This window comes from Ambystoma mexicanum, chromosome 1p (genome assembly GCF_040938575.1).
Source record: "Ambystoma mexicanum isolate Mex_15411 chromosome 1p, UKY_AmexF1_1, whole genome shotgun sequence".
NCBI lineage: Eukaryota > Metazoa > Chordata > Amphibia > Caudata > Ambystomatidae > Ambystoma > Ambystoma mexicanum.
In genome coordinates this window covers 616,633,491-616,649,737 of record NC_090921.1, presented here as the reverse complement: position 1 = coordinate 616,649,737, position 16,247 = coordinate 616,633,491, and the positions used below count along the sequence as shown (strand labels likewise).

Sequence of the window (16,247 nt, the reverse complement as noted above, 5' to 3'; positions counted from 1 at the left end):
CACAGATACAGCATTTTACACAATTGTACCAGGCAAACGCCTGAAATAAAACAAAGGGGGTAATGGTGGGCTTGAAGAACACACTAGGGGCAAACATACTCAAAATACTGGCAGACCCTAATGTGAGATACATATATATGTTCAGACGCATATAGGAAAAAGAGACATGACCATTGGCACTATATATGCCCCTAACACAGGACAGGATATGTTCCTGTGCCAGACATTGGGGAAATTAGAAAGGTTCACGAGCGGGGAAATCATTATTACAGGAGACTGTAATATGACCTGGGACTCGGAGATAGATAAGAGCGGAGGGAGTGCTCATAGGGGCTCACACCCATCAGTGGCAGTGAGAGATTGTATGGAAGGGCTTGCAATGAGAGACCTATGGAGGGCAACAAAAGGGGCAGGATCCAGGGTATCTATGCTTCTCACATGTGCATCACACCTACCCTAGAATAGATTATTCTTGGGGCACTCCTGAACTACTCGGCTCGCGAACAGACATAGAACTTCACCCAATTTGCCTATCCGACTACGGACCAATGAAGATACTTCTTGGGGGGGGGTTAAGGGCAAGAAATCCACTATGGGCGTGGAGGTTCCCAGGGGAGCTGATTAGGGACCCAGTGTTACGGTAAATGGTGAGGGGTAAAATAGTGGAATACTTTGCACTCAATGATATGGACAGAGTTTCATTAAGGATGGTTTGGGATGCCTTCAAGGCTGTACTACGGGGAGAGATGATCTCCCCAAAAGCCTGTAGGCACAGGGAGAGAGACAGACTGGAGCAAGAACTGGAGGATGTGCTGAAATAGGCTCAGTCAGCTTTGGCAGGATGGAAGAACCGGGAGAATTATAACAAAGTAAAGGAAGCACAGAGACAGCTGCGGTTATTGAACACAGCAAAGGTGGAGAGCGCCTTGCTAGAGCTTAAACAGTGTTATTACTTGGAAGCCAATAAGACGGACAAAATGCTGGCCAGGCTCTTGAAATAACAGAAGGGGCAATGTAATGTGGGGGGAATAAAACAAGCTGATGGCTCATTAATAACGGAATCGGATGGGATAACCCAGGCCTTCGCATCTTATTATAAGGAGCTTTATTCCTTGGGAAACAATGAAACACAAAATATACAGGCATTCTTAGAAGGGGTAGAGCTACCCAAGATCAAGGTGGAAGAGAGAGATAGCCTAGAAAGGGTAAGTACGGTGCAAGAAGTGGAAAGAGAAATTAAAAGCCTGCAGAGCAATAAATCTCCAGGGCTGGATGGCTACACTGGGGTGTTTTATAATGTGTTCTGCAATGTGGTCCAAGGGTTCCTGCCAAAATTGTTTAACACGTTTTGAAATGGGGCTGGAGTGATGAGCTCCATGACAGAGGCGAAGGTGGTCTTATTCTGAAAACCAAACATATAGGCCTAGCGCTACTGAATGTAGATGCCAAAATCTACTCAGGGATTCTTGCAGAAAGGTTAAGGGGGTTCTCCCAGGAGTCATAGGGCAGGTCCAATCGGGCTTCATAACCGGGAGGCAAACATGGGACAATACGAGAAGGTTGACTCACCTACTAGAAAAATTAGAAATTAAGCAAATCCCGGCCACCTTTATCTCGCTAGATGCTGAAAAAGCGTTTGACAAGATGCAGTGGCCATACCTCTTTCAGACGTTGGAACAGATGGGTTTTGGGCCTAAATATATCCAAATGGTGGGGGCAAACTATAGCAACCCCTCGATCCGATTGATGTTAAACATTCACATCTCAGAAGCAATACCTATAGAACGGAGGAAGAGGTAGGGTTGCCCACTGTCTCTGCATCTGTACGCTATTTATTTGGAACCTCTTTTGGCGCCAATTAGGCAGAACCAAGACCTTAAGGGTGTTCCATTTGTGGGGGAGATGCACCAAACGGCAGCATATGCAGATGACATGTTATTAACTCTAGTGGACCATGTGAGGTCCATTCCGGCCTTATTGCGCATTCTTAAAGAACAGGAAGGACTTTCGGGGTTGAAAATAAATATGAGGAAATCAGAAATGTTGTAAGTGGGACTCCATGAAGATCTAGCCATACAGATACAGAATAATTCCCCATTCTGCCTGGCGGGTGGAAGCCTAACATAGTTATGCATAAAATTGACAAATAAAGTGTCAGGGTTATAGAAAGCCAACTTTCCGGAGTTAATCAAACAAACACAGATAGATTTGCGAAGTGGTCTCCATCGCAGATGTCCTGGTTGGGGCAGATAAACACAGTGAAGATGGGAACCCTCCCGAGGGCACTGTACAGATTCCTTACACTCCCAATTGCGATTCCGAATAGTTTCTTTAAAGAAATGAACACATTACTTTCTAGATTCATATGGCAAAACAAACGCCTAAGGGCAACTTTGGATCTATTGATGCCCCTGAGACAAAGGGGTGGAATAGGGCTCCCAAATCTTCATCAATATTATGAAGCAGGATAACACAGATAAGATATGGGCTCGCATGGACAGAGCAGTGGCTGGAATGCCTCTGACTGGTCTGCTCTGGCTACTAGGGAAGGAGAGGCACTGAGTGCCAGGCACAGTAGGGTCCTGCACACGACATGCAATGTTTGGGATAGGAGGATCAGGAAAGGGCAGTTATCCACTATTCCATCTCCCTTCACCCCAATGTTTGACAACCCCAAATTCCCCCTGGGCATGGTGAAAGGCTCATTTGAAAGATGGAAAGAAAAGGGATCTTTGAAGATTAGAGATATGGTTTGGGAGGGGGAAGTTATGTCATTTATGGATTGCAAGTTACAGGTGGGGGTGTCAGAAGGGGATAGGTTTGGATACACCCAACTGAGACAGCTCCAAGACAAGCGCCCAACACACTAGAAGATGCCTCGAACTTAACAGAGCTCAGCCATGGACATATATCTGGACAATTTCCACCATGAGTTGCGATGATAGTAAGGGCTGTGCTTCCACCTTTTGCATCTGGAACCTTAAATGCTGAGTTTCACTTGCCAATTTTGATTTGTAGCTAATGATTTGTAGCTCATTGGTTTGGGAACATGAAGAATTATTATGATTGGTAAGGAATATTGCTGTTGATACAGTCTGATATATTTCTTGAAGCACAAGGTTGTGGTGTATACACTGAGACACAGAAAGAGATCATCTTCCACCACAGCTTATTGTATTACAGCCCCTCTATATGCTCGGGGGCTTTTTCTGAATAAAACAGCACGTAAAATGCACGTATGATAACAAACAGGAGGAAGGAGTATAACCTGTAGTTGTGAAAGGCTTTTACCGCCATAACTGCGAGGCATTCTCTGGCCGTGGGATTTGAGCCAGCAGTGTCGTCAGCTGTGTTCTTCTCAGGAGGGGCCTGAACTGGCATGGTAAGCCTGAAGCATCACTCATTCCACAGCTCAGCTCTGCGACCTCGCTTGGCACGGGTGTTCAGCCTGTATGCCTGTCTGTAGGCCAGTCTCATTGCATACGATGTGCCTCAAAGAAACCAAAAGAAAATGCAGTATCAAAGTTGGTGACAGTCACCAACTGATGAATTCAAAACTAAAATCAACATTTTACAAAGCATACATGGCCCAAAACTGGACACACACACACACAAGTGAATCCTAAAAAATGGCAAATCCAGTATAGCCGCTGGACCAGATGTATCCCTACCCCATTTTATAAATAATTTACAACACCTTTAGCCCTCAAATGACACAGCCTTTTAAACTATTTCATCGAAAGTGGTAAAATAACCAACTTTATGGAAAAAGCTGCCATTGTCATCCTTTCAAAATCTGAGAAAGGCCCACATGTGCCTTCTTGCTACTCACCAATCCCTCTACCTTATACACATTATAAACTATTTACGTAACTACGTGTAAATGGACTACCACCAGTGTTAGACAACCTCATACCCCCAATCCAAACTGGTTTCGTAAAAGGAACACTTGCATGTGATAATACTAAACCGTTTGAGGATGTGTTGAGGTTGCAAATCACTCTGTAGAGCCGGCGGCAGCGATTGTATTAGAGGCAGATAAATATTTTTGCTAAGGCCTTTTTCCCTTTTCTGCTTGAAACTCTTCATTACTTTGGATTTGGACCCCACTTTTCTAGAATGGAAGCCATTTTATCAAATCACCCAACAGCATCCATCCAAATTAACAACATAGTTTCAGCCCCCTTCTAACTTACCAGAGGAACACGACATGACTAACAAAGTGTACATGCAAGTTTGGGGAAGGGGAGACGGCCTGTGTGAATAAGAAGTCCTGGCAGGAAAATATACCAGGCAATTACAAGTGTCTGAACAGCAGAGGTCCTTTCCATGTTGTAGTCTCTTGCTGTTAGACTGGAACTAGTGCCTGAAAAGCCTTCTGGCTGGGCATAAGTGCTGCAATGTGGGTAAAAACCTTCTAACTGGCAATGAGTGCCGAAAACGAGAATGAGGAGTGTAACATGCCCTCTTTCCCTGTGGTTGCAATTGTGTGCATGTAGGTGTGTGCAGTGGTTTGCTCCTCTGCTGGGGCTCAAGACTGACAATACATCAGTGTATCAGAGTGTACCATTAACACCAACAAATCCAAAATCATACCGCTGAACAACTATTGCTTTTAAAGCGGCACAAACTTAAATAGCAGAAAGACATAACAAAATACTTATGAATATGGTAAAATAAAGACCTACTACAATCCGGAATCTTTAACTGTTGTCACAAATGGCTTCAATAACTTGAGGCCCCAGGTATACAGTTTATGCATTTTAATAAATATCTGAAAGACTTGACTTTAGAATGACTGTTGAAAAGCCAGAATAAGGGGTTCCCTGGTATCACTCTCAAACTACCCGTAGGCCTCCTTCACCCTAAACCAGCCGACCCTACTTCTCCAACAGGATGCGATGAAAGACTAGAGACAGATAATCCTTACTGTCTGGTTTCTAACCTAGTCTTTCAGCAAGGGCCTTAATGCTGTAGCTTTGTTTACCTTATACTTGTCAGGACTTCCTAAGGGTTCCCTACTCTGAGGTATCTCCAGGCTGGGTTCCAATGATGTTAGAATATTTTTCTACAGCCTCTATCTCTCGCTCCTTTTTTCTCTCTCTCCTCTACCTGATCTCTCTCCTCACACTCTCTCCTACTCTCCATTTCTCCGCCTTACTTCTCTCTCCCTCCTCCCCCTTCCATCCTCCTAGGTCCTCTAACTCCCTCTTCCTTTGCACGCCCTCTCTCTCTCTCCCTCTCGCTACTCCTACTTTCACTCTCCCTCTCTCTGCCTCCTTCTTCAGATCTTCTCGCACTTCTACCACTTTCTCCCGCCAGTTCTCCAATCTCCCCACTACACCTGCTTCCTCTCTCCTACTACCCTCCACTCCTTTTCTGTCACATGTTTTCTATTTTCACTGTGCATCACTCACGTTCCACTATCTACCTTCACCCCATCCCTAATCTCATGCTCCCCTCTCTCCTCACACACTTTCACACATACACAACAATCGCTGCAATCACTCGCTCTCTCTCTCTCTCTTTCTCTCTCTCTCTCTCACTCGCACACACACACTAACTCACATGTACTTTCATCCAACACCTCCACCCACTTCTCAGCACTCTCCTCCACTGTATGGCACCTGGTTGCTCGGTTCACCACCTCAACTGTCAAACTCACCCAAACACTCCTCATTCTTGCATCTGAGTGAGGGGCTTGTATACCCCTCCCTGTTTAGGTAATTACGCCCTCTCCCTTTCTCCAAGGTCGCCTGTCCTCTTTGGCTAATATTCCCCTCTGCTTCCCAATGGGGCTGTGCTTTTACAATGAGAGACTTGAAGGTTTGTTGTCATCCTTGTCCCCTTTCCATTTGCTGTCATTCTCACTTGTTTCTTGGCTGGGAGCTGCCAGGGCTTGTGGCAATGGCCTCTGTCTCTCTCCGTCCTGTGAAGACTGCATCTTTGCGGATTCTACAGCACTCGTCCATGGAGTGAGACTTTCCACTTTCTCCTGGTCAGCTCGGACTGCTGTTGGCACAGTAGTTTCTGGATGCCATAGTTCTGCAAGAAAGGGAAAAACCTCTGCCCATAAAAATGTAGGCAGACATGGTGGCATATACAATGGTGTTGTCATGAACCTGTATTCATGGAAGCTTTGGACTAAATAGAAGCACTGCCATTGATCACCCATTACTACCTTGCTAACGCACTGCCACGCTCTAGCCTTTGATCCACCATCATGAGGTCTCTATATGTTTGGCTCGCTCTGCCCCCTTCCTCGCTGTGCACAGACGCTGTTTTCTGCTTTCTGCGGTTCCTCTCCTCCCTGCTTGCCCTGCCTTCCTGGATACTAACCTCTGCTGTTCTCCTTTGGTCCTCACTACTCTCCAGCTTGGCTTTCCTTGATCTATGCTCCATTCGCTGCTTCACACCATCTCTGTTGTGCATTGTTACTAACGGACCCCATTGATCCTGCTCGCACATCGCTGCTATCAGTGTTTTTTTATGCCTCACAGCTTTTTCGCTGCAGACGGGCTGTTTCCAGACAACTAGACTCTAACCCCCTTTGTTACTACTCTCAGGGCATAGTGGCAAACTCCTGGAACAGACCCTATAGCTTCGACAGGAAGGGAACATCGAAGCTGCGACCAGAGGATGCCAAATAAAGCCACTCCAAACCGTCCGCCTCCTCCTCCTCAGGAGATAGTGAAGACGAGCTCGGTTTTAGTTGTGAGAGGTATCAATAGCTGTACAACGGAAGGCATGCCCAGGCGTGGTCAGGGCCTGCCGCCCCCTTTGCCCCAACTCCTCCCTCTGGGGTAGGATCGGCTCTGGCATAGGCCTTGATAGGCCGCCTACGCCAGGTTGGTATGTGTAAAGACCCTGACCTGGCCAAATATTGAAAAGATCCTCCAAATAATTAAATACACATTAGAAGCCTGGTTGCCCAAACAGTTAACCTGGTGGGGAAGGGTACAAAGTTTAAAACTAATAATCACAACTTTAGTTAATTACACCTTAGCAATGTTCTCCCTCTTCTTTCCTAAAACCTTTTTTAAAAATTGGAGAAATTAATAAATCAATTTATCTGGAATACTAAAAGGGCAAGAATCTACCCCTGGAAACTCAGATGCCAAAATCACTTGGGTGGACTTAATCTGCCAAACTTTGAAGAATATGAGTTTGCATTTAAAAGGCGGCATGGTCTCTCTTGGTTCAACTGCTTTCCCAACAGCTATAGAAAGAGCCAGGGACTCCCACTTCCAGCTAATGGCCCTGCCCGGGCTTCATTACAAGTTTGCCGGTCCCGAAACAATGGCACCGGTAAGCTTGCCGGTACTGTTATTTCCAGACCGACAAACTACGAGTTCTGTGAGCGGGTGCCTTTCAGCCCGCCAGGTGTGACATGGTGGGTGGAACGGCACCCGCTCGCAGACCTCAATGTATGCAACAGAACCATTCATGAATGGTGCCGGTGCATCCTTTCTCCCCATTCCCATTGAGTCCAATGAGACTCAAATGGGAATGGGGAGTGATATTTTCCGGCGCCCGGGAATGGGCAAATACCAGATCAGCCGGGGCTGTACTGCCCCAGTTATTGCCCATTCCCGGGCGCCGGTAAATTCATGTCTACGGCGGCAGCCATGCCAGTATTTACCAGCACGGCTACCGCCAACTTCGTAACGACCCCCATGAAAAGAAAAGGCATGTCAACATAATTAACCAGTCTATAAGCATCTGCCGAAAACATGAGAGTCAATTGCGAAGACTATGGGACTCCAAAATCAGAATCCAAGTAAAATCAATCTGCCTGACAAAATGCTACAAAAGGACATCCACCTCATATGCGACCTCTTTAAAGGTAACACCTCTCTTGAATCTGAAGATCTTATAACCATTTGCAGGCTAGAAAAGAATGAAATAACCAATTCCAAGTCCTTAATCAGAGTAATCTGCACTCAATCAGAACATTAGCTGTCCTGGGCTCTTGTCCTTCACGAATAACTTCTCTAGACCCACCACACTACCTCACACATATACAACTGGTGCAATAATATCCACAAGACATATATTTCGGGGAAAACATGTAAGTAGAGAGTAGAGTGTCCATCTCCGACACCTAAAGACAAGTAATTTGGACTATGGCGACTAAAGCATTTGCCTCTGTATCACTATCACAAACAAGGTCTTTCATGCTACATAAGCTATTCTGGACATCATAAAAACTACAGAAGATTAAGACCTTGGTCTCAGAGTCATGTCATAAAGGTACTCTTATACACCTTTTGGGTGAATAATATTCCATCAATTCTTTCTGGGAAAAAGTAAAGACCACGATTTAACAACTCTTGAACATATCATGCCACCATTCCAGCTCAATCGTCATTCTCTGCTGAATGGTGGTTGGATATTTGTTATGGAATGAGATGCAGAAAGATGTTCATCAATCACTCTTGCCCCTTCAAAAAAATGTAAGCAACCTAGGGTCTTCACAAGAGTCATACATCAAGAACCCTATTCATAACTACAAAGTTCCAGACCTTCAACAAAACCACCAGACTAGTGCGACCAACTGCCCTACCCACACTTTCTGGAGACTTCTTCTGGGTACTCACCCATCTGCCACACTCAAACAATGCAATAAACATTTAACGTTATTTCCCCACCAAAATAATTCAACCTGACTGAATAACTATGCAACTCCTGAATCCCAACCAATTGTATCCATATTACATTGCCTGGTTATGATCTAGTTCTTTACATACCCGGCAACCCTTTGTGTTCCCGCAGGGCAGGTTAAAACTGATTTTGTTTTTGGTGGGTAAGAGCCCTTGAAATACATGGATGGGTTAGGTGTTTGGTGGGTGAGTGGACTGATTCCAAGGCGGGTGACACTCGCCAAAAGCATGGGAGTTGAAAGGTCTGTCTTTAACGTTAAGTCAACCTACTCTGATGTCAGTGCAAGATACCATTTTACAGGCTCCTGACTGTTCTGACTCCTATTGTTGTTAATTTGTCTCTATTAATAGACTTAATTTTACCATTAAACTGTAATTGTCCATCCCTTTTGCACTTCTAATATATGTTACCATGTTTGCACTAGCCTATAATTTCAGGAATCTAACTCACTCTAATTTCAACTTGATTCTTTTTCAACCCAGGTTTTATTACAATACTATATTGTCAAGTTGTATCGATTGATCTATTTGTGAACTTTTAGCAAGTGAATAATTATTTGAACAGAAAAAAAAGATGGCCACAGTGAAACATGGAAAGGGAGTATGAAAGCTACTACTGGACCCTGTGCGCATAAAGGCAGATGATTTTCCATACCAATGTTCAGGAAAGTCATGATTCTATTAAAGAGACAGAGGCAAAGTATTATGCTGCTCCATCTTTAATGCCAGAGAACAGCATCCTCATACAACTTGAATAAAACATCCTATAGTTCTTTATACTGAAATATATTTCCCAGGAGCACCCAGAAGAAATTAGTAGCTTAGCAAAAATAATCATGTGACAGTCGACACCAATCACAATACACTTGGGGCATATGTCTCACGGCCGGAAACCACATGCTCTTATTTGATGTGAATAATCCAGAAGTCTTGTCTGCATTTTCGTACTCCAAAGAACATATTGAACTGCTTAAAATCGGCCCACCGAGGCTTTCTGACCTGCAACCGTACAGAAAAAGAATTATCATTACAGCTGTGTGGGCTCTTCATGTTCAGTCCATTTCACAACTGGAAACTATCACTTACAAACTTGCACTACATAATCATCCAAAAGACATTATATTTGTAATTCTTTAAGCAGTAATCATTTTCATAGAAACAGTTAATACATTTGTATTGCTTGTGACATTAAGTGTTTACACACTTTTTGCAAGGGTATGATAATATGTTGTCCTGTGTCTTCAATAGAAACATGGCTTTGGTGAATGATAGAATGGAGCATGTGTATTTTGTGGTAACAGCAGAGGCTCGTATTATGCTAGTTCAAAGCTTACTGACTATTAATGAAACAACTTGTTCAATTGGCTTGAAGTAGAGTCTTTTAAAGACCGAATCCCTTGACCAGCCTGCTGCTTTCATTACATCCTCCAACCAAACACATACAAAAAAGGTCCTCATGGCAATGTGCACCGAATCCATGGGTGCCAATTCCAGCCTGTTCCATGGTCCACCTGAACACTCTCACCTGGGTAGCACATAAAACTGCCTTGTGAGGTTTTGCAACACCTATTAACAATTGAGATTCCCTGGGTGACCTAACCTCTGTTGTTACCTGCTCATATGCCTTGTGGCACTCAAAAACACAAACCATAGGTTGATCCGGAAAAGCTGTTAATATGGAACGTAAGTCCTTCAGAGGAAAAACTCCTGTTTGTAATTTACAAGGCCCTCACCTACGAGACTCTATTATAAGATATCATGCATAAAAGCATAGTTAGCTAAGCCAACAAGGCTTTCCTAGACAATTGATCATTATCTGACCGGCTCAAAAAAGAGTGCACCTCTTTATTGATGCCTCACAACGCTGAATATTTTGGCGTCAGCAGTCTTACTTGCTGAATGCTCTTCATTCAGCTCTTTATGAGAGGATGCTCACCAATAGGGGTTACTTCCACTATAATGGGCCCTGGCGAAATTGCCAATCTTCATACATCAACTGTCCTGTAGGCTTTGTTTCCAGCCACTAATTCTGCTAGGAAATTACTCAGTGTAACCACATCTACAGTAACTGGATGTCTACCTCTTGCCATGCACCAACGATTCCAGCTACCCAAAACTGCCTTGTACATTCCCTTGTCCCCGGGGCCCACGTGCTGCAGATGAAGTGACCAGGCTCATCTGAAAGTGTTGGTATTCACCAGGTGTGCCGGAAATCATTGATGCTAGCAAGGTCTGTGACCTGTCCAGGACCATCAAGTGAAGGTTCCATGATGGCTCCTGCAGAATCTGTGGCAGGAGTATTGGAGTCTTTACTTAAGAGTTCCGGGAGATCTGGAAACCAATGTTGTGTTGACCTAAAGAGGGTAACCAGAACCACTCTGGCCTTATACCTGTGAATGAAGGCCAGTGTACAAATAATCATCATGAAGGGAGAGAAAGCATACTCCTTTGCTGGTCCCCACTGCTGCAGAAAAAAATCTTTTTTCACTGCCTTTGTGTCTGGCCTCCAACTGAAGAATCTCTCCAACTGACAGTTGGTCCTTGAGGAAACAGATCTGTCACATACAGTCCCCAAATCATCATCAGCTGTTGAAGACTTCCAGGTGAAGTTCCCAGTTGCTGCCATCTCTCAGGAACCTCGAGTTCCAATCCACTACTGTGTTAGCCAGACCGGGTAGGTAATCCACTGTTACTGAAATGTTCTCCTCCAGACAATAGGGCTAAAAATCTTTGTCAATCGACTCCAGAAATCTTGATCTCGTGCCATCAAGGTGATTGATATATCTCATTGCGGAAATGTCCACCTGGAGGAAGACACAGCACTTCACTATCTGCAGTGTCAGTGCTTTGATGGCGGAAAATCCTGCTAGAAGTACAGGCAGTTGATATGTATCTGGGGTTCCTCTGGTGCCCACATGCCGGTGGTCATCGTTCCACACTGGGATCTCCAGCCTGACCTGCTGGAATCCGACTCTATCACCACATCCCGGGAACTACTAAAAATCGCTCTCCTGTTCAAGGCTTTCATATGGTCCATCCACCAGCACATCACCATTGGCGTCCTCAGATATTGGAACTAATTTGTCATACCCTAGTGCTCTGTGCAAGTGCTGGATCTTTAGCCTCTGAAGAATTCAGTAGTGCAGAGGGCTGGGAAATACTGCTTAAATTGAGGATGGCAGCATACCCACTAGCATGGCTACGTATCCAAGGGACATGTGCTCCTCTACCATCATTAGCCTTATCTCCTTGTGGATTGACAGTATTTTGTGTGTCGGAAGGCTGAGTGGAGCAATACTACATCGAACCCCAAGAACTCCATTGTGTGGGCTGCCACGATCTCCGACCTCTCCCAATTTATCAGGAACCCCAAGTCCTGTAATAGGAATTCTGCCGAAGCCACTTGCATTGACAAAACCCACTGCTCTCGTTAGCTGTCCCAGACGGCTATACAATACTTAGACAAGACAGAGACAAAATATGAGGCAGGGGTATTGCCATTATATCCATAACATACCTCTCTCTGAGACCTGCTCCCCCCACCAAAATCATGCAATCTTGCATAGTCATCACTGTCAAACTCCTGCTACTCAACTCACAGACCTTCACTATTCACCAAATCTATAGAGCCCATGGCCCACTTGGAACGTTTGAGGAGAACATCTACACGCTACTCTCGAACAACCTTAAAACCACCACTCAACTATTACTACTAGGCAACTTCAATTTAGGATTGAATGACCCTTTAGATAAGCACGCCATAACTACAGCTAATATCATGTCCGAACTTGGCCTATCCCAAAAAATCAGCGAACCCATCCACAATAAAGGGAGAACCCTAGATTGGGTGGCTGACTACAATTGCACGGCAAATATCAAAACTCACCTAAACAAGTGGTTCACCCCACAGCTAAGAGACCTACGACTCCTAAAGAGGAGCTGTGAAACTGCCTGGCGCTTACTCCCTTCAGAAGCCAACAAATCCAAACTAACTAAAATCTCATCCCAATATAAAAAGGAAATCTGCTTGGCCAAACGCAACTCCTACAATGGACGTATCTCGAACGCCAACTCCAGCATGAAGGAACGATTCATCATATTAAAAGAATTAGAGTCTCCTATCCCCACACCTGATATCTGCATCAAAAACAAAACATGGTGCTCAGATATTCAACAGGCTCTCTCCAACAAAGTAACCACCCTCCAAAACAAAATAGCAACAAAAAAAAGCATCCCTTAACTCACTATCCCTGTTGAACAACTTAGACCCGCCCCCAGTGAAACATTACCTGACGTTCCCGCCAGATTCCACTTCACAAAAACATCTAAACCTGAGGTAGAAAAAGTCATTCTCTCACTTAAGCCATCTAATTGCCCATTATAAAAGACGCTGCAAGAGTTCTTGCCCCTTTTATATCTAAACTCATTAATGCCTCTTTTGCATATGGCATCATCCCCACGAAACTGAAGCAATCCTGGGTGCTCCCACTGCTAAAAAAGCCAACCTTGGATCCACAAATTCCTACCAAATACCATCCGATCACGACTGTACCCTTCTTGCTCAAAATACTTGATACGGTTGCTTATACTCAGATTCAAAAAATATTTGGAATTCCATAAACATTTGGGAGCAAGACAATCAGGCTTCCTCCACTACATGGTACGGAACCCTCCCTCATCGACTTGAAAAGACAGGTTGATGAGCTAAGAGACAAAGGGAAAACAGCACTCCTCCTACTGCTAGACCATTTTGCCGCATTTGACCTCGTGGACCACAAGATCTTATGCGGCCACCTGGACTCTGAGGCCCACTTCTCCAAAGAGGCCATTAGCTGGATAGAATATTTCCTGAGTGACAGAACCATTAGGGCCTTCTCCCCTTCAGCAGCTGCTGATCCTATTCCTATCGTGTGCGGCGTCCCCCAAGGCTCTTGTGTCTCCCCTACATTATACAACATATTCACTAAGCACCTGTTCGATGATCTGGACCTTCTGGATATCACCTACACTAACTATGCAGATGATACTCAGATTCTCCTCCACTTTCCCGGGATTTGGCCTTGGTGAATAGGGTGTATCTCATCATCCAGGCATGGATGGCGACCCACGGTCTATGCCTGAATGATGACAAGACCGAGCTTATCATCCTGGGCACCCACACCAACCTTAAGAAACTAGGCCAGGAGTAATCAGACTGCATCGTCTCGTGTTCAGGCCGATCTTGGTTCAGAACGGCTCTTTCTGAACTTTGGATGTTTTAGCTGAACTTATGCGTGGCTAGTAAACGCATCATCTTGCTGAACCCGGAGAAACCATGCCTATAAAGCCAAAATAACATGTTCACTGCCCAGTGTTTGACATTTTCCAAACGGCTCAACCCACAGTAAATGGGGGCAGGGGTCGGCAGAGGGGCTGGAGACTGGGGAGTCCTCTTCCTCTCCCATCCACCTGATGGTATGAGTGAATTATGAATGTACGAATGCCAGAGAAGATTTCTATTAAATTAAATTGTCCACAAATAAAAATAAAAAATACAAAGAAATTGATGGGAACCTCATCAAGGTGGTAAAGGAGGTAAAGACCCTTGGCTTCTACCTCGACTCCACCCTTTCCTTCGGCAAACAAGTGAAATCAATGGCCTCGGCCACCACCTACACCTGTAAGCTCATTAGGACCGGCAAACCCTTTCTGTCGAGTGACAACTGCATGATCCTTGCCAGAGCCCTAATACTCTCCAGGCTAGGTTATTGCAATGCCCTTTACATCGGCACCAATAAATCAATCATTCAGGGGATACAAATCCTCCAAATCGATGCCTTAAGAGCTACACTTGGTGTGACCAGAAGATCACATATCTCAGCGACTAGGAGCCAACATAACTGGCTTTCAACTCACAATCAAATCCTACTAAAAACAGCATCCCTCACCCATAAAGTGCCAAACAATGCTGCCCCGAGCTACCTCATGGATAGACTCCTCGGGAGAACATCCACCAGACCTATGAGACTTAGTAACGCCAACTGCCTCACTATCCCCAGATTCAAGATGGCTGAAGTAGGAGGCAGCAGCTTTCCCGTGAAAGCAGCCCAACTTTGGAATTCTCGGCCACACCCTATTAGAGAAGATCAACCATACCTGAACTTTAGACGCAACTACATTAACTTGCTCAAATCCACTGACCGTAGGCTGGACCGCTCGGCTACATACACCTCTGTACTGTATCTGTATATTCCCTCAAAGTACTTCTTAACTTAGGCCTGATGTATATATGTATTATTGTTGCTTTTAACCTATATATATGTTTTTATTCCTGATGTATATATGTAATACCCCTGCTCATAACCTGCATATATGTTTTATTTCAGCTCATAACTTGTAACTCTGTAACCTAATCCTTGCATTTTCTTTAACTGCTGTGCCCTGATACCTCCGGGTCTGGTGCGCATTAGAAATGAATAAACAAACAAACAAACAAAAGCTCCCTGTCTTGTGAAATTAGAATCATGCTGTCTAGGTAGAGGATCATCCTTATGCCTTGCTCGTGAAGCTTGGTCACCACCAGCTTGAGAACCTTCGTGAAGCACCAGGGAGCGGACGCAATCTGAAGGGCATACTTGAAAACTCTGAAGTCTGTCCTGCTCATATAAATCACATGAAGCGCCTGTTCACAGGGAAGATCGAAACAGCTAGATATGCGTCCTTTAGATCCAGCTGAGATTAGCCAGTCCCCGGGCTGCAGCAAATCCTTCAGGAGGTGAATGCCCTTGATTTAAAATGCCTGCACAATAGGTGTACAGTGAGGCCTCTTAGGTTTATCACTGACCTTACTTTGTCTCTCCTTTGCACCAGGAAGACATTGCTGTGGAAGCTGTCCCACTGATGGGCGACTGCCACTATGACGTTCTTCTTGACCAGTTCTCTCACCTCCTCATCCATTAATTGAGTTTCTTGTGCCACAAACGTGATTATAGGAGGAGGAAGAATCGGATACGGCTCTGTAAGAAACTCTAATTGGAAACCTTGCCTGCATCTCCAGTGAGCTTGCACCACCTCTCTACATCAAGCACTAATATGATGGCTGTACTGTCCCCTTGCTAACTTGTAGGAGCTGGTTGTTGATTCTGTACCCTCCATCCTGTTCCTCTTCCGCAGGAGAGGAAGAAATGGCGTGTGTTCCAGTCTGCACCTCTGCCGATTCCTCCACGTCCTCCGTGGAACCTTTGTTGGGAAAAATGACCATCCCCATTCCCGACAAACCCCGTCGAAAACCTTTGAGCTAATAACTTTTTCAAAGACATCTGCACTTAGTCGAGTGCTCTACATGTGCCCACGAACCTGTTAATTTCCTTGACAACAGTGTTTCTGAACAAGAGGCCTTAGGTTTTTTCTCCTGACTCAGAAGTGGCGTGCTCTGCCAATTTAGAATCAATTTTGATTAGTACGCTCCTGACCATATCAATTGCTCTTTGGGTCCAGCCCATCAAAATGCTCAGGTCTATGGAATTCCCTCCATCGTATGCTGGTAAGATAGCTCAGCGGGTTAAGCGCTTGCTACTGTGAGCTGTTTGTGATCTTCAGGCCACA

At 44.8% G+C, this 16,247-nt stretch overlaps 2 long non-coding RNA genes across 2 annotated transcripts in view; one reads left to right on the top strand and one right to left on the bottom strand.

The window, feature by feature from the left end:
• The window catches only part of LOC138577058 (uncharacterized), a 145,435-nt gene that overhangs the window by 112,742 nt on the left and 16,446 nt on the right, over positions 1–16,247 (top strand). The window lies entirely within an intron of this gene.
• The window catches only part of LOC138577079 (uncharacterized), a 106,427-nt gene continuing 99,618 nt past the window's right edge, over positions 9,439–16,247 (bottom strand). The window contains exon 3 of the long non-coding RNA XR_011303972.1: positions 9,439–9,662. This is a non-coding gene — a long non-coding RNA (uncharacterized lncRNA). The remainder of the gene's footprint in view (positions 9,663–16,247) is intronic.